An 18,494-nucleotide genomic window follows, 5' to 3' on the forward strand; every position below is an offset into this window, starting at 1 on the left:
GCCTCATTTATAGTCTAACAAAAGAAACCTTTTTTGTAGTACAATACTTAAACTATCAAACAGCAAAATGTGATTTAAATCAATATCACAACATTCAACTTTAGAAAAAGGGCTGATTGTTATTTCTTTAAAGACACTTGACAATGGTCCCGGTAAAATAGTTCTTTTAGCAGCAAAAATGCACTTTCACCTGGTCAAAATTTTCTACACCATCTTGATTCATGTCTTACCACACATTGTTATGAACAAATATTCGGAAGTGTATTTTTCACCACATTATTCTGTTCAACCAATATTTAATTTTGATCCTGACCAAATTGCCTTAAAATGTTCCCCCAAATTGTCTTTTTCCAATTTTTTTAAATGCAAAATGGCGGCCATATAGAATTTTGAAACATTTAATATGTAAAATTTACAAACCTATTACCTTCAGCCAGATTCGGGCTGAATCAGTCTCTTAATCTTCTAGTTATGTCAATGGGAGTTTTATTTCAGGGGGAAAACGGCGACCAATTTGTTTTTTGACCCCAAAATGCACTTTTGTCAGGTCAAAATTGTATACACCACCCTGATTCATGATCAGCACACCTTAACACACGTTTTCATGTAAAAATATTGAGGGGAGCAAATAGTGTAAGATAAAAATGTTTTAAAGCATTTTTGAAGCTGTGGAGCCTAAACTATGAGGATGGCTTCAGGCCTGAAATTTTTCTCAGATTCAAATACATTAGTGAAAAATTAACTTTTTCCTCCAAACTACCTCACTTTAGAAGGAGCCATTTCTCACAATGTTTTGTGCTATCACTGCAGTTGGGCCCTCTTTGCTCGTTACCGATTAAGTTTTTTATGCTAATATTGTTAAAAGTATGATTTTCTTTCATTTATCCATCATGCGGTTATTTTGAGATTTATCTTTTGTTAAAATAGTCATATGGAAACGAAAGAACTTGAATATTGTTTAGCAACATTCTCTCGAGGGCTGGTTATTAAATATTTTAGGTATGTTGTCTGAAAAATGTATCAATTCAATGATAAGCTCGGGAGAGGGGGCGGGGCTTCCATTCACTGATGGGACGGGTAAACTTCAAGATTATTTCTTTCCCACATATCTTTTCCAAACTCTTCCAAACATTCATTCCACATTCATGGATTTCATTTGTATTTTATTTGTGTTTTAAATTGTACCGTCCCCCAAAAAGAGTGTGTACCATAAAGTACACTGACTTGCCTTATTATGAAATATGTATTCGAATATGCAAAGTACTCACGGGTGGCTAGCGTTTGTTAATTAGAGACTGGTCCCCTTTCTTTATCATACACGAGGGTGGTAGTGTGACGTCGGGTGTTCAGGCTACATAGATTTGCACATTTTTCAATGAAACCCTCCTTGAAGACAAAATGGCCGACCGCGGAAGACTCAATGTTTTCTCTTCAGTTATTCGAGTCGTATTTTACAGCATACTCGGTCGTCAAAACCTCTCCAAAGTGAGTAAAGTGAGTTGAAAATTATTTGTAGAATCCATTGGAATGGTTCCTAGGGTGAACGTGAGGTTTAAATACAGCTTAAAATGAAGCAAACATTTGCTTTACTGTTCAGTGTGGCGGGTGGCTTTTTAAGTTGTTTTGTGTTGCGGTATTTTTTCAAATAATGTTGAAATTTTTTTAATAAAAAAAATGTTAAAGATTTTTGGAAAAACAAAAAATGTTAGAGTTTTTGGAATAAAAAAAATGTTAAAGTTATTTTTTCAGGCTCGAACATTGACATTTGGATTATTATAAAGAAACAAACTCAAATAAAATCCTAAAGTTTGAAATAATTTGTTAAACCAAAAATCAAACTCTCTGTCACTGGTTCGAGTTGAATGAGCTGAAACAATGAAGAACATAAATGATCATAACTCCTGATTGCAATGGTGTACTGACTTGAAACTTGAGTCAAACATTGCTTCTTACAATGTAGATTCGTATAAACAGATAAAACTCAAAGAATTAATCATTGGTTTCAGTTGAATGAGCTAAAACATTGAAAAACATTAAATGGTCATAACTCTCTATTGCAGTGATGTTCTGACTTGAAACTTTAGTCAAATGTTGCTTCTTACATGTAGATTAATATGAAGAGATAAAACTTAAAGAATTAATCACTGGTTTCAGTTGAATGAGCTAAAACAGTGAACACATTGAATAGGCATAACTCCTTATTTCCATGATGTACTCACTTGGAACCTAAATCAAATATTACTTTTTACATAAAGATGAATATGAAAGGATAAAACTCAACGAGTGCATCACTGAAGAGTGCAAAGTTTTAATCAAATAATTATTGCTGATTAGATGCATATAATATGAAAAGATAAAACTCAAAGATCACTGGTTCCAGTTGAATAAGCTAAATCAATTAAAACCTGTCAACTAATACTTGTCTACATCCCCACCCCCTTTGACCTTCAGTTGATCAAATGATTGATTTTTCTGTCAGTCATTGGTTCTATCTAGTGATCAGCAGTTCGCCATGGCAGCTTCGCTGTTCTAGTTAAGTAGGATTTGAAACTTTGCATGGTGGAGATAAGATATAGAAGAGTTTGCGGTAACACCATGTAATAACAATCTCTAAGTGAGTTGGGGTGGTTCTGAAAAGAAACGTTGGGTTAACTCGTCGTTTTGATCAGTATGCTCTGATCGTCTTCTGGAGAATACTGGAGAACGTCACAGCCGGCACCCTCTCGAGGGGCAGGATTGCCCCCATGGAGTGATCGCTGCTCCCACAGGTGGCCCGATTGCTTTTTCACCTAATCGACCGGCCGCTCGTGGACCTGTTCGCCTCCCATGCGAATAACCAGCTGCCACTACTGCGCAAGGAGCCCAGACCCCAACGTGTGGAAGATCGACGCTCTATAAGTGCAATGGGACGGCCTACTGGCCTATGCGTTCCCACCCATCTTGCTCGTCTCTTGGGTACTGACCAAGAGGATTGCCGGGTCCTTCTCATAGCCCACTTCTGGCCTCGCCAGCTGTGGTTCCCACGACTCGTCGGGCTACTGGTCCACCGCCTGGTGATCCTACCGGGGCGAGCGGACCTTCTGTACCAGCCCAGTTCGGAAATGATCCATTCAGCTCCGGGAGATCTTCACCTGACGTGCTGGGTGCTGTCACGCAATCCCTCCGCTCAGCAGGCCTTTCGCAATGGGCTGCAACAATCGCAGCCCAGTCACGACGGGCCTCCACCAGGAAGGTAAACAACAGCCGACTACGGCTCCTCCGTCTCGGATAATGGGGCCATCAGCCAGTTGATAAAGGGGATGTATGTCACCCATCCCCCAGAACGCAAACTTGTCCCGTCCTGGGACCGCTTCAGTGTTCTATCAACCTTAGCAGGGCCTCCCTACGAGCCGATGGACTGCTCAACGCTGCTGCAGCTTTCCATCAAAGTGACCTTTCTCCTGGCCGTCGCTACTTCGCAACGGCGCAGTGAGCTGCATGCCCTGTCGGTGGAGGCAGGACATATCCGATGGGAACCAGGCGGCGTCCACCTGGTCCCCACGACCGGGTTTTTAACCAAGAACCAGTCCAGTTCCTTCACGCCCCGGACATTTTTGTCCCGGACATCAAGTCCTTTTCGTCAGAGGCGTAGGATAAACTGTGGTACCCCGTCCAGACACTTAAGTGGTACATGAGCGAATACTTACCTGTAGAGCACCTTCCCTCCTTCCCCACTATACGAACTCTTGAATACTTAGGCGTTTAACGCTTGACGAAAAAGAGGACGCCGACGTGGTGCGCATGTCACAGGGCGTCGGGATAGGACTCTTGAGGGCGCTATTGTGTGTAAAACTTTGAGCTGTTTGCCTGCCGGCATAGGGAACAATGCAATTGTAGTATTTGCTCTACAGGTGAGTATTCGCTCGTAGACCCACCCACACTTCTGTGGGGTGGGGGTTTATTTTTCTTTCATTAGTATCTCGCAACTTTGATGACCGATTGAGTTCAAATTTTCACAGGTTTGTTATTTTATGCATTTGTTGAGATACACCAACTGTGGAGGCTAGTCTTTGACAATTACCAATAGTGTCCATCACTGCCTTTTAATTGTCTCAAAAAATAGCTGTAAGAGTGGGACAGGCATGTATAATTATATGTGCACAATCATCTTCACAACATTGTTAGTTAAACTGTGATGAGAGGGAAAAGTCTTTACAATTTTTTCATTTAGTGTACATTGATTCTACATATATTTAAGATTATCTCTTCCAAAAATAACACATTTTGATGTACGTACTCTTTTCGATATTAAAAGTTCATGATCCACATTTTTGCGATCTCCACGCTTCACCAATGGCCTTGAAAGAGCTCGTAAACAACTCATTTTTTAATTGCCCTGTGTGGCCAAATGATTGCCTGTGGGCAGCTTGTTCACTGGATTTATAAATATTTAGGCATAACTTATCCAAGTTCCTTGATCAAGTTTAGTAACTAGTCAAACTGTGTGCACATACTTTATCTTCAAAGTTAGTATACTGTGAGCAACTTTACCCTGAAATTGCCCTGAAAATCCGTTTTGCCGTGAAATAACTAAATTCATGGCAATTTCAGGGCAACCCAACTCAATGAAAACACCATGAAAATGGCTTGAACTAACCTTGGCAATAAATCACAAGATACACAGAGAAGCACACCATGAAAATGCCCTGAACTTTATCTTTGCAATTAACCACATGACTAATTAGCTTGGGGCTAGACAACCCTATAATTGCAATGTGTCAGTTCCCTTTCAATAGACCATCATTAGCCTAATTGATAGGAATGTTCAAGGCTATTGTCCTGTTGGTGGTATGGGCATCTACGGCCATCCATGTATGTATTTACACAAGAGCAAAGTTAGGCTTGCTCATGGCACAGTTTATTCACAGAAACTGGCCACTGAACGTAATGCATTAATGGGGAGAAGTTGATGGTATAAAACACTGTAAGAAACGGCTCGCTCTGAAGTAATGTAGTTTTTGAGAATGAAGTTATTTCCACGAATATGATTTTGAGACCTACGATTTAGAATTAATTTTTGAGGTCTCGAAATCAAACATCTGAAAGCACATAACTTGGGTGACAAGGGTGTTTTTTTTTTTCATTATTATTTCGCAACTTCAACGATCTATTGAGCTCAAATTTTCACAGGTTTGTTGTTTTGTGCATGTATTGAGATACATGAACTGTGAAGATTAGTCTTTGACAATTACCAATAGTGTCCAGTGTCTTTAAACAACTTGGAATGGCCTCCCTACATACTTGGAATGATAAAGCTTGCACTAGCACAAGAAGCTATATGGACAATAATGCATACATTGTACATTCAAACCAGGGACATCAGTTGCACTGTGTGTGCATTGGGAAGCTCCATAGTATGTCATAGAGTGGGTACATTGGTGTATCAGCCACTGAGTGAGTGTCCTTAAAGTTGGGTCATGGTCTGAAGGTCACTCATTGCCTGGGGTGTTGGGTCATTAAATCCGCTTAATTCAGTAATTAGCTGTTTGCAGTCTGTCAAGAAGTGTGGTATTTCTTTGACAGATTGAGCTTGCCTGAAATTGCCTTGAAATTGCCCTGAATGGCATCACCAAAAACTGAGCAACAAGAGACACTATGAAATTGCCTTGAGTTCACCTTGATCTCCAATTTCAGGGCAAAACAGATTTTCAAGGCAATTTAAGGGAAAAGTTGTTCATAGAATGCTCATGACTGGTCTCACAGGAATCATGGCACAGCGGCGCACAATCTTTATTGTGCGATTATTTAATGCCAATGTACACTTTTGCGCAACAGTATTTAAGGAAAATGAGACATTCAACTCTATATGTTTCGATATCTCATCTGTTCTGTAATGATGTATTCTTTATACTGATCTCTGTTTAATTGATAATGTCTATTTTCTTTTGATACTCTGCTAGGGAAAATATTTAAACCTTGAACCTTATTCTCTTTCTTGTATCTACAGATGAAGTGATCCAAACAGAGGTTGTCAGATCATCAGCCATAGCGGTTGTCTGTCCCACAGAGCAGAAGTGATGTCTCAAGCTGTCATTATTGACACAATCTGGTTTCCAGAAATCTGCGATGTAACAACTCATGCAACTTTATGTTTTCAGGTACTGAACAAAAAAAGGTGAATCCATGCCCCCACCTTACACAAAACTGCAAGGTTTCCCCTTATTGATTTAAAAAAAAATGTTGCCTATTTTAGACGAAAATGCAAGGCTTACCCTTCGTTACTTTATCAAACTTTCAGCCCATTTTATACAAAATTCAAAGCCTTGTGAGATTGAATCAATTTCATAAAAATTTTCAACAAAATACATGGTTTCCTCTTGTGATGTTATCAAATTGTCAACAAAAATCCAAGGCTTATGCCTACCTCTTGTGATTTTATTAAAATTCAACCAATTTTTAACACAAATGTTTATGTTAGCCAAGTTTCACCTAGATCCAAGGTTTACTTATTGTTTTTTTTTTTTTAGGCCAGTACTGGTAAGAAAACTCCTTTCTTCAATGAAACAGAAATAACTCTTGAACTACAGCCAAATCTGCGATTTTCAGGGTGTATAAGGCAAAATCACATTTGATTCCAACTGAATTGTTATGGAATTTAATTTCATATTTTCATATTTCACACATAGATGTAGCAAATTGTTCTTCTCAGTATCAGTGTAAATGCCTGGAAGTAGGGACCATTGTCTGCAAGCTCTGCATCGCCTATTTATATCTAGTTTTATATATCTGTACTGTAAAGATTTGTTTGTGATATAACAATTCAATCAACTTCATATTTAAACGTACGATATAAAAGCAATACTGGTAATACCTAATTGGTGATCTAAACTGCTCACAAAAAGTAAGGACACTTTTTTCAATCCAGTATGTTTGTTATTATTTAATACTCTCTTTGGATCATCCACTCATTACTGAACTTTTTGTATAAATTAAGTGTATTAAGATCAGTAAGTTGTCTTGCTTTTTTTCTCAATAAAGTGGATTAATATCAGTAAGTTGTCTTGCTTGTTTGAAGTACAGTGTCATTTTGATTGTTCACACAGTAACACCAAATTGCTAATTTTGGCACATTTTATTTGTGACTTTGTCTCATTCTCATTAACGTGGTCAAGTCCAGCAACATGTAATCATTGCAATTGTGGTATCATTTTATAAAGAGGAACAGTTCAGCTTTGCAATGATATATACCATATACAAAGAAAGTATTAAATAATAACAAATATACGTAATTGAAAAAAGTTTCCTTACTTTTTGTGAGCAGTTTAGTGTGCGTAGTGGTATCCAACTTCCTAGGACCCCCTGTTTGAATCAGGCAGAGGGGCACTCTACGAGACTTGGGTTATCACTGCGACTGCGTGGGTTTTCCCTGAAACAATTTTCTGGTGTGTTCCTTCCAAATTTTAAGCTACAACTTTATTTCTCATGGTCTTCTCTTCATTTGGTTTTTGGCTAGTACAGTGATTTTCTAAAAGACGATACTTTAGCTTGACAACCAGAATAATTGAAATAAAATGAATTACATTTCTGACATTGTCACCGTCACAAAAAGGACAATGCTAAAGTTTGCAACTCATTTTTGGGCAAGAATACAATATTATTCTCTTGTGAATTTATCAAATTTCAACCCATTTTCAATGAATATACCTCTTGTGATTTTTATTAAATTCTTGGCCCAATTTCTACAAAATGCAAGGCCTTGTGATTTCATCTCAAATTCATCAAGTTTTCAAAGAAAATGCAAGGCTAACAATTTCATCAAATTTTACACTTTAGCCTGTTGTAGACTAGATTGCAACAACTGACCCACTTGCCCCTCAATTTTTTATCAAATTTTCTTCTACTTAATCAGATTTCATGGCCTTTTTCAAAAACCAATGCAGGGCTTACCCCTTGTGGTAATAAATAAAAGTAATAATAATAGTGGCTTCTTATATAGCGCTCAGATCCATCACGCAGTGACGCTCATGGCGCTTCAACGTTATTACCCCTGGTCACTGGACCTTATATCATTCCTTAAACCTTCTCAGCTCCCTGCGGAGTATACAACTTGTGCCGCCAAATATGTAGCGCACTAAACTTATCAATCCAATAACCAACTCTGCCCTCACAGTTCCCATGTACCCCTGGGTGGAGAGAAGCAATTATAGAAGGTGTCTTGCTCAAGGACACAAGTGTCACGACCAGGATTCGAACCCACACTGTGCTAAAGAGAAACAGCAGAGCTTGAGTGCGGTGCTCTTAACTGCTCGGCCACGACACGCCACATCACATGCCATGAGATGTTATCAAATTCTCAGCAGATTTTTGACAAAATATAAGGCTAATTACTTCCCCTTGTGATTTTATTAAATTTCAGCCCATTTTTGGCAAAGATGCAAGGTTAACTCTTTGGTTTTTTGGAGGCCAGTTACTGGTCAGAAGACTCCTTTTTTCAGGGAGAGAGAAATAGTTCTTGAATTTCAGCCCAATCTGGCTCTTCATTGAAATTTCACGGGGTGTTCCACAGCAGATATTTTTCAGCGCGTCAATGGAAAATCACATTGATTCCCCCCGCCCCCCCCCCCTCAAAAAAATTAGTTTTCTCATAGATTTAGTAAAATGTTCTTCTCAGTATATCAATGTTAATGCCTGGCATAAATGGATCATTGCCTGCAAGCACTGCAGTGGCATATTTAATCTAGTTTTGTTTTATATCTGTACTGTACTTTTGGCGTAGTGGTATCTCATTTCCTACCACGCCTTCCTCCTCTATAGGACCCCTTGCCATGCACTACGTGGATTGGGTTGTCACGGTGACTGTTGGCTATTCACTGAAATAATTTTCTTGGGTGTTCCTCCCACTTATAAAACTTAAACTTTACTCATTGACCTCTCTTTGTTGGGTTCTTGGTTGTGATTAGTTTTGCTTTTCTAAAAGATTCTTTAGATTCACTCACAACCAGAATAAATAAATGAAATGAACTGAACCACACTTCTGACACGCTACGCCTTCCACCTCAATAGGACCCCCTGTTTAAATCACGCCGGGGGCACTACGTGGATTGGGTTATCACTGCGACTGCGTGGGTTCTCCTGGAATAATTTTCTGAGGTGTTCCTCCCACATCTAAGACTTAAACTTTACTTCTCATTGTCTTTTCTTCATTGGGTTCATTGGCTGTGATTAACTTTTCTTTTTTATAAGATACTTTAGCTTCACAACCAGAATAAATGAAAATTAAGTGAATCACATTTCTGACATTGTCACCGCTCTCAAAAAGGTGAATTGATGCCCCCACCACTTACACAAAACTGCATGGCTTTCCCCTCGTGATTTTATCAAATTTAAGCCCATTTTGAAAAAAAAATATGGAAGGCTTACCTTTATCCAAAAATTTTTTTTGACAAACTTGGAAGGCTTCCCCCTCATGATTATATCAAATTTTAGCTCATTTTGGACAAAAATACAAGGCTTACCTGTATCCAATTGAATCCAAATTTGGCGAACATGCAAGGCAAAAACAAACCTGCTGATCAGCTGATTTCCTCTTTTTCTTTTCAAACACAGTCCATTTAGTCCACAGTCCAAGTTTCAGCCCATTTAAGACAAAAATGCAAGGCTTGCCCCTTTGTTATTATATCAAACCATCAGCCCATTTTCTACAAAATTCAAAGCCTTGTAATAAATCCGGTTTCATCAAAATTTTCAACAAAAATGCAAGGACCTCTTGTGGTGCTATCAAATATTTGACAAAAATCCAAGGCTTAGCCCTACCTCTTGTGATTTTATCAAAATTCAGCACATTTTAAACAAAAATACAAGGCTTACCTCTCACCCTTGTGATTTCTTTTAAATTTCAGCCCACTTTTACCTAGATCCGAGGCCTTTTATTTGAGGGCCAGTACTGGTATTCTTTATACTGATCTCTTTTGAGTGACAATATTTTCTTTTCTTTTGATACTTTGCTAGGGAAAATAAATGAACTTTGAACCTTTGAACTTTCTTTGTTTTATCTACAGATGAAGTGATCCCATTGGAGGTTGTCAGATCATCAGTCATAGTGTTGTCTGTCCCACAGTGCAGAAGTGATGTCACAAGCTGTTGTTATTGAAGCCTATAGTGTTCAGCAATCTGCGTTACATCAACGCTTTCAACTTCAAATTAAAGGTGTGATAAAAAAGCAGTAATTGATAATACCTAATTGGTGATCTAGTTTACGTAGTGGTATCTAACATCGTACCAAGCCTTCCAACTATAGACGATGTGACCTCTGACGTCACACGAAAACCATAACATGATTCGCGCTCATACCGCCGGCAAAACCTTTGTGTTTTGGCAGCCAGCTAGAAAGTATACGCAATCTTATTATATCAATGTAACTCGGTGCCCGGCGAAACATGACGTATATAGTGTTTTGTCAACAAAGGATGTATATAGTGTTTTGTCAACAGAGGGCGGTTTGAATGTAAACATAGGTCACATCTTCTATAGGACCCCCATTTTGAATCACTGACTTGGGTAATTACTGCGACTGCGTGGGTTTTTCCTGCGTGCATCTTCTGGGGGTGTTACTTCCACATCGAAAACTGAAACTCCATTCCTCATTGTCTTCTGTCCATTCGGTTCTTGGCTAGTGCAGTGATTTAGTTCACTTTTCTAAAAGAATGTTAAGCTTCACAGCCAGAATAATTGAAATGAAATGAATCACAATTCAGATATGATCACCGTCACAAAAAGGTGAATCAATGCCCAAAATGTGCAACTCATGTTTTTGCAAGAGTACAAGGCTTTTAATGTCTTGTGATTGTATATCAAATTTCAGCCTTTTTTTAATTTTTAGTAACATGCAAGGCTTACCCCTTGCAAATTAAAAAAAATAAAACCCATTTTCAATGAAAATGCGAGGCTTACCTCTTGTGATTTTTATTAAATTCTCAGCTAAATTTCTACAAAATGCAAAGCCTTGTGATTTCATCTCAATTTCATCAAACATTTTTAAGAAAATGCCTGGCTCACCAATTTCATCAAATTTTAACTTTAGCCCATTTTACACAAGATTGCAAGATCAATTTCAGTCCATTTTCAACAAAAATGCAAGGCTAACCCCTCTAGATGTTATAAAATTTTAGCCCATTTTTGGCAAACGGACATGGTTTACCTTCATCAAATTGTAGCCTATTTTGGGAAAAAAATACAAGGCTTAACCCTGTGATTTTCTACATTTTCATAAATTTTGTGACAAACATGCAAGGCTAAAAAAAACATGTGAATTTAAAAATGAAAGTAATCACATTTCTGACATTTTCACCGCCCACATAAAGGTGAACCTAGCCCCAAATTTCAGCCCATTTAAGGAAAAGATTCAAAGATTACCCCTTGTGAATTTATCAAATCTCAGCCCTCTTTCAACGAAAATGCAAGGCTTACCCTCATTTTTAAATCAAATTTTCAGCCCATTGTTTACACAGTGCGAGGCCTTGGTACTATCAAATTTTCAAAAGAAAATGCAAGGCTTACCCCTTGTGATTTTATCAAATTTCAGCCCATTTTATGACGTAGATGAAAGGCTAATTTCTTCGCTTTTGGAGGCCAGTAACTGGTCAGAAGACTCCTTTTTTCAATGAGAGAGAAATAATTATTAAATTTCAACCAAATGCGGCTCTTCATTGAAATTTCACCGGATTTTCAGGGTGTACTAGGCAAAATAACATCTAATTCCCACCTAAACTGTTTTGGGGGTTAATTTCATATTTTCATATTTCACTCGTAGAAATAGAACATTTTTCTTCTCAGTCTCAATGTAAATGCTTGTCATTAGAGACTATTGCCTGCAAGCTCTGCAGTGTCTTATTTCATCTAGATTTTGCTATCTGTACTGTAAAGATTTATTTGGAGTGATAATGTCTATTTTTTTTTTTATACTGTGGGAAAATAAATGAACCTTTAACTTTATTTTCTTTTTTTCATCTACAGATGAAGTGATCCAATCGGAGATTGTCAAATCATTAGTCATAGCGCCGTCTAGATTGTCGGATCATCCGTCAAGTGGCTGTCTGTCACACAGAACAGATGTGATGTCTCAAGCTATCGCTACTGAAGGCTCGTTTCCAGCAATCTGCGTTATAACAACTTTTTGACAGGTAGGATATTGATATTGATAATACAAAACTGGTGATCTAGTTAGCGCAGTTGTATCTAATTTCCAACATCGCCTTCCACTAGGACTCTTGCTTGATTCATGCCTGGGGCACTTCGTGGACTTGGTTATCACTCCGACTGCGTGTGTTTTTCCCTGGAATAATTTACTGGGGTGTTCCTCCCACATCTAAAACTGAAACTTCACTCATTGTCTTCTCTCCATTGAATCCATGCCCCCCCCCCCCAAAAAAAAAAAAAAAGTTCAAGGCTTGCCCTCTTGTTATTTTATCCCAACTCATCAAATTTTCAACCAAAATGCAAGGTTTCCCCCGAGTGATTTTATGTAGTTTTAGCCAATTCTAGGCAAAAATACAAGACTTACCTTTATCAAACTTTAGCCCATTATAGGCCAAATTATTTCACTTATTCATTTATGGTTATTCCTGTACCAACAAAGATTTTAAATCATTATCTTTTTCCATTTTTTTTCATCTTCTACAGACCAAGTTATCCAGACGGAGAGTGTGATATCTTCACAAGGAGTTCCTGCCATCTCCAGCACTGTTGCAACCTTTATGGAGTTTGGATTTAGTTGTAGGCCTATATTATAGGGATGGATCATAAATGTTATGACTGTGTGGTGAATTGCTCACACTTTCTCTTGTGTGGTGAATTGCTTGCACTTTCCCTTGCGTTAGAAATTTCTCGCACTTCTCTTTGTGTAGGATTTCTGGCTCATCCACTTTGCTATGGTGGTAAATTGCTCACCCTTTCCTTTGTGTGGTAAACTATCAATTAGTATACCAACTGAAACGTTGTCTAAGGCTTAGTTTGAAGAAAGTTTCTTCCCTTTGTGGCGTGGGTTACTGGCATTTCCCTTTGTGCCGTGAGTTACTGACACTTCCCTTGGTGTTGTGAGTTACTGACACTTCCCTTTGTGTCTTGAGTTATTGACACTTCCATTGGTATCATGAGTTACTGGCACTTCCCTTTGTGTTGTGAGTTACTGGCACTTCCCTTGGTGTTGTGAGTTATTGGCACTTCCCTTTGTGCCGTGACTCACTGACACGGTTTACCTCATTCAGTTCATGTATGCTGGTGTATGGAGTTGACAAACTTTGCTGCAATACATGTATAGTGGAACCGGTATGGGAATTCGTCCCCCAGAGGGGTTTTTGCCCATCTCATACATCAGCAATAGCAGCCATGCAACATCTGATTTTTATGGTTTTGGTTTTCTTAACCATTAAATAAATATAAAACAAAACACAGCACAAAATCTTGCTGTGCCTTGATTTCTGCCAAATCTTTTATCAAAATACAGAGTTGCATGCGTTGAGTAGGAGACACTTTAGTGTCTACATTCTTAGGAGTCAAACAAAACTTGACCTGGTGTTTGCTTTGTAATGAGTTGATTATTTTTGTAGGTTAGTCAGCGTTTTAGGGTGTGTGACTGATTTTTTGCTCACATTTTCCATTGTGTGTTGAATTGTTCATATTTTCCATTTTGCGGTGAATTGCTCACACTTCTCCTTGTAGGTCTCTTCACCTGGCGTTATGCTGAGTTGCTCACACTTCCTATGTGTCATGAATTACTAGCACTTTCCGTGACATAAGTCACCAACACTTCCCTTTGTGTCATGAGTTACACTTCCCTTTGTGTCGTGAGTTACACTTCCCTTTGTGTTGTGAGTTACACTTCCCTTTGTGTCGTGAGTCACGTACACTTCCTTCTGTTTGTGAGTTACAGTTCCCTTTGTGTCGTGAGTTACTGACACTTCCCTTTGTGTGGTGAGTTACTGACACTTCCCTTTGTGTCGTGAGTTACTGACACCTCCCTTTGTGTCATGAGATACTGACACCTCCCTTTGTGTCGTGAGTTATGCATACTTTCCTTGTATGGTAACAACTTTCACACACTTTGACTAGTGTTTAGATTTCCCCTGTAGTTATATAAACATTCCCTTCCCCACTCAAAGGTGAATGATTCAGATTAATACATTCCAAATTCACAAAACAAAATCTTCAAGAAACCTTCCCTTGCAGAGAATCAGGGCACTCTGATTGTCTTCGTGGGACACAGTTTTTCCAGTCAGAGAACACTCTGATTGAAACTGTACAAATAAGTGTTAACCAAATTGTTTGCATAACTTTTGGATGAATATAATTTAAACCTTCCTTTGCGGATAATCAGGGCACTCTGATTGTCTTCTTTGGATGCAGTTTTACCAGTCGGAGAGCACTCTGATTGAAACTGTTGCGTGGAATTTTACACAAAACTCTTCATTTCTTATTTATTTTGACAGTTGAATTTTTTTAGAATAACAATCGTTTCTGAATCATATGTCTTTGTTTTATTTAAAAGAAATGTTTGAGCTGCTCCTATACCCACAAATGAAACCACTCAAAAGTGTAAAACTAAAATAAAAAAATAATGACTTTTCTTGCTAGCGAAGCCATTTACTTTCTTTCATTGGTATCCGATATAAAAACAATACTATGGAAATCTCAGTAACATTTAAAAAAAAAAACATCGGTAATAATATACTTCAGAGTTTGAAACACAGCACAATTCGTTCTTCATATTATTTCTTTATTATTATTTTTTTTTTTTTTTGTTGAAATTTCAAGATTATGTGAACTCATTGTGCAAGAGCAGGTCATTTGATGTTAGGACCTCATCCAAACTCATGAAAAACTCGCCAAGCTGTGCAAACACCTGTGCCTGTTGGTGGACCCCCTTGGCTGCCTTGAACAAGTGTTGGTCCTGCAGGCCCGGGTGCAATGGAAGGTATGTTCTCCGTTTCAACACTAGTTGATGCACAACTAGTGTTCTCCTGTACTGGTGTAATGCCTTACAAAATTTTACGAGCTAGAGCGAGCATTTTTAGAAGCAATTGACTAGGGATTAAGCTGGAAGTTAGTGGTTGGTCCCGAAAACGTCCTGGTCAGCCAGATCTCTCAAGACATCGGGATGAGGGCCCCTTATAATTTAGCCTTTTGTTGGTCACGTCGTTCTTTTGTGTTTGAGTAAACAGATTTGAACTGGGGATCTATTGAGATCATCAAAGGTGCCAAGAGATGTCTTCGTTTGAGCTAATGGAATCTGGACTCGGTGGATGATGAGGACTTCTATTCAGTTGATGGTATCAGGGCTGGAGAAACATGTTCTGCTTGGTCATGCCACTTCACATCCAAAATCTCTAGTAAGAAAACCAATTTTATTGCCTTTTGATACCAAAGATGACATTGGATTCCTATAATTTTTAGTTGTTTTTAATTGGATGTTTTAGAAGAGGTCAAAGGTCAGGTCTATGCAAGGTTCTTAGGGTCTGTCTCTTCATGGTCAAGGACAAATTACTGCAGGAGATCACAGATTTAGTTTTCAAAGTAGTGCCAAACAGAATGTTTGTCATAAAAGTTCTGCAAAACTACAAGGTTATAGGCTTGCAGATTTATCAAATTTTGCCCTAAAAGGCTATTATGTTTACGTTTTTATCAAATTTATTTTCTAATAGGCACCCGGGTTAGGCTCACATATTTATCAAACTTTGCTCAAATTTTTCCCGATTTTGCAACAAGGCTAAAGGCATGCGTATTTTGCTAACAATTTTGCCCTTAAATGCAACAAGGCTTGCGTTTGCATATTCATCAAAGTTTGCCCTAACGTTCACAGGCTGCAGGCTTGTGCATTTATCAAATTTTGTCCTAAAATGAAATAAGGCTATAGGCTTGCATATTTGTAAATTTTGCACTTAAATGCAACAAGGCTTCCACTTGCATATTTATCAAATGTTGGACTTAAACGCAACAAAATTTGAAAGATGGTAGTTGTTATACTAATCCAATGTCATCTTTGTTATCATTTATTGGCAAACATGTAGTGAGAAAACATCACTATTCGCCATACTTAAAATGTTAAAAACATGTTGACATTTGTGTGAATTCGTCAAGTGTTTTTCTCAGAGCTTTTGGTTGATACATGTGTTTGAAATACTCAGTAACTTTGTTGTTCATCAAAGTTGGGTAAAAACAAGTTCACTTGTAGCCATTTTGTTAGTTGACTACATCTGAACGCCCAAATTTCAGCCCCATGGAAAACAAGGGGGAAGTTAGTGGCTATTGCAAAATTTGTTTCTCCGACCAGCGCATAGTCATCTGGATAGAAGCCGTCATCATCTGTTGAGTTAGGATCCCATTGGAACAAGCGTCGACAACTCTTGGCACCACCAGAGCAGCTTGGTTGCAATACAACAATCGGGAAATCTTAGGCCCTTAAGAGCATCAGTTCATTTAAGCAAGCAACAACTACCTTCTGCTCAACACTTGCATCTAAAACAAAGCGCAAAATTGCGTCTAGCTCGTTTATGTTTTGTAAGACATTACAACATTGAAGTAGTCACTAGGAGTACATCTAATTGAATTTCATTGCACTTGGGCCTTTAGATCATCACAAGTTCCAGGTGGCCGAGGGGGTCCACCGACAGGCACAGGTGTTTGCACGACTCTGTTTTTTTTTTCCCAGTTTTTTTAATAAAAAATTGAACATGACTCTCTTTGTATCTTGCATTTTATTTGCCTCCACCCTAGCCTCCCTCCATTTATATTGAGGGCCCATCTTATCCTGGTGGAACCCTCCCCCACCCTGTAGGGACCAATAGGTATTCCCCACAGGGTGGGGGAGGGTTCCACCAGGATAAGATGAACCCTATGGCAGTCACTTTTGCCCACAATACAATAAGGTGTGTATATAAGTCTCTTTTAGCAAGTAATTATGTGCAAGGAAACTATCATAAAATAAATACACACCCAATTTGTTGCATTGTGGAAAAACATGGCTGCCAAGTAGACGAGTCAAACAACGAGACATACACAGTTTAATAGAATCAGCCTTTATTCTTGTACACATAAAATAGCACACATGTCAAAATTTTGCCTTAAATCTACAATGAGACTAGTCAAACTTTGGCCTTTCAAAATCTAGCCTTATGAAACTAGTCAAAAATTTAGCCTAAAATCTACAAGGCCTTGTGAAACTAGTCAAAATTTGGCCTAAAATCTACAAATTCAAAATCTAGCCTAAAATCAAGGTTATAGCCTTTGGCCTTTCAAAATCTAGCCTAAAATCCACAATTCTATAATAGCCTTGCGAAACTAGTCAAAATCTGGCCTAAAATCTAGCCTCATGAAACTAGTCAAAATTTTGGGAAAAAATCTACAAGGCTATAAATAGCCTTATGAAGTTAGTCAAAATCTAGCCTAAAGTCTACAAGGTTATATAAGGCTTGTGAAACTAGTCAAAATTTGCCTAAAATCTAGCCTTTTGAAACTAGTCGAAATCTAAAGCCTCATGAAACAAGTCAAAATTTGGGCTAAAATCTCCAAGGCTATAATAGCCTGGTGAAACTAGTCAAAATTTTTTGCCTAAAATCTACAAAGCCTTGTGAAGCTAGTCAAAATTTGGCCTTTCAAAATCTAACCTAAAATCTACAAGGCTATAATAGCCTTATGCAACTAGTCAAAATTTAGCCTAAAATCTACAAGGCTATTATAGCCTTATGAAACTAGTCAAAATTTGGCCTAAAATCTACAAGGTTATAGCTTTGTGAAACTAGTCAAACTTTGGCCTTTCAAAATCTGGCCTAAAGTCTACAATTCTATAATAGCCTTATGAAACTAGTAAAAATTTTGGCTTAAAATCTACAAGGCTATACATATATAGCCTTATGAAACTAGTCAAAATCTAGCCTAAAATCTACAAGGTTATATATAGCCTTGTAAAACTAGTCAAAATTTTGCCTAAAATCTAGCATTTGAAACTAGTCGAAATCTAAAGCCTCATGAAACAAGTCAAAATTTGGGCTAAAATCTACAAGGCTACATGAAACTAGTCAAAATCTAGCCTAAAATCTACAAGGTTATATATAGCCTTGTGAAACTAGTCAAAATTTTGCCTAAAATCTAGCATTTGAAACTAGTCGAAATCTATAGCCTCATGAAACAAGTCAAAATTGGGCTAAAATCTACAAGGCTATAATAGCCTGGTGAAACTAGTCAAAATTTTGCCTAAAATCTACAAGGTTGTAGCCTTGTGAAACTAGTCAAAATTTGGCCTTTCAAAATCTAACCTAAAATCTACAAGGCTATAGCTTTGTGAAGCTAGTCAAAATTTAGCCTAAAATCTATAAGGTTATAGCCTTGTGAAACTAGTCAAAATTTAGCCTAAAATCTACAAAGCCTTGTGAAAAACTAGTCAAAATTTGGCCTTTCAAAATCTAGCCTAAAATCTACAATGCTGTAATAGCCTTAAGAAACTAGTCAAAATTTGGCCTTTCAAA

At 37.9% G+C, this 18,494-nt stretch overlaps 1 long non-coding RNA gene across 3 annotated transcripts; it reads left to right on the top strand.

The window, feature by feature from the left end:
- Window positions 1-1,393: 1,393 nt before the first annotated feature.
- Window positions 1,394-16,674, top strand: LOC139946600 (uncharacterized). 3 transcript variants are annotated; one of them, XR_011787274.1, is made up of 5 exons: window positions 1,394-1,494; window positions 5,987-6,137; window positions 10,038-10,185; window positions 11,992-12,158; window positions 12,658-16,674. It is a non-coding gene; the product is annotated as an uncharacterized lncRNA (long non-coding RNA). The 3 variants fall into 3 exon arrangements; XR_011787275.1 differs by having other exon boundaries at window positions 1,402-1,485; XR_011787276.1 differs by lacking the exon at window positions 1,394-1,494 and adding an exon at window positions 3,757-3,890.
- Window positions 16,675-18,494: the final 1,820 nt, after the last annotated feature.

The sequence above is a fragment of the Asterias amurensis genome, chromosome 1, assembly GCF_032118995.1.
Source record: "Asterias amurensis chromosome 1, ASM3211899v1".
NCBI lineage: Eukaryota > Metazoa > Echinodermata > Asteroidea > Forcipulatida > Asteriidae > Asterias > Asterias amurensis.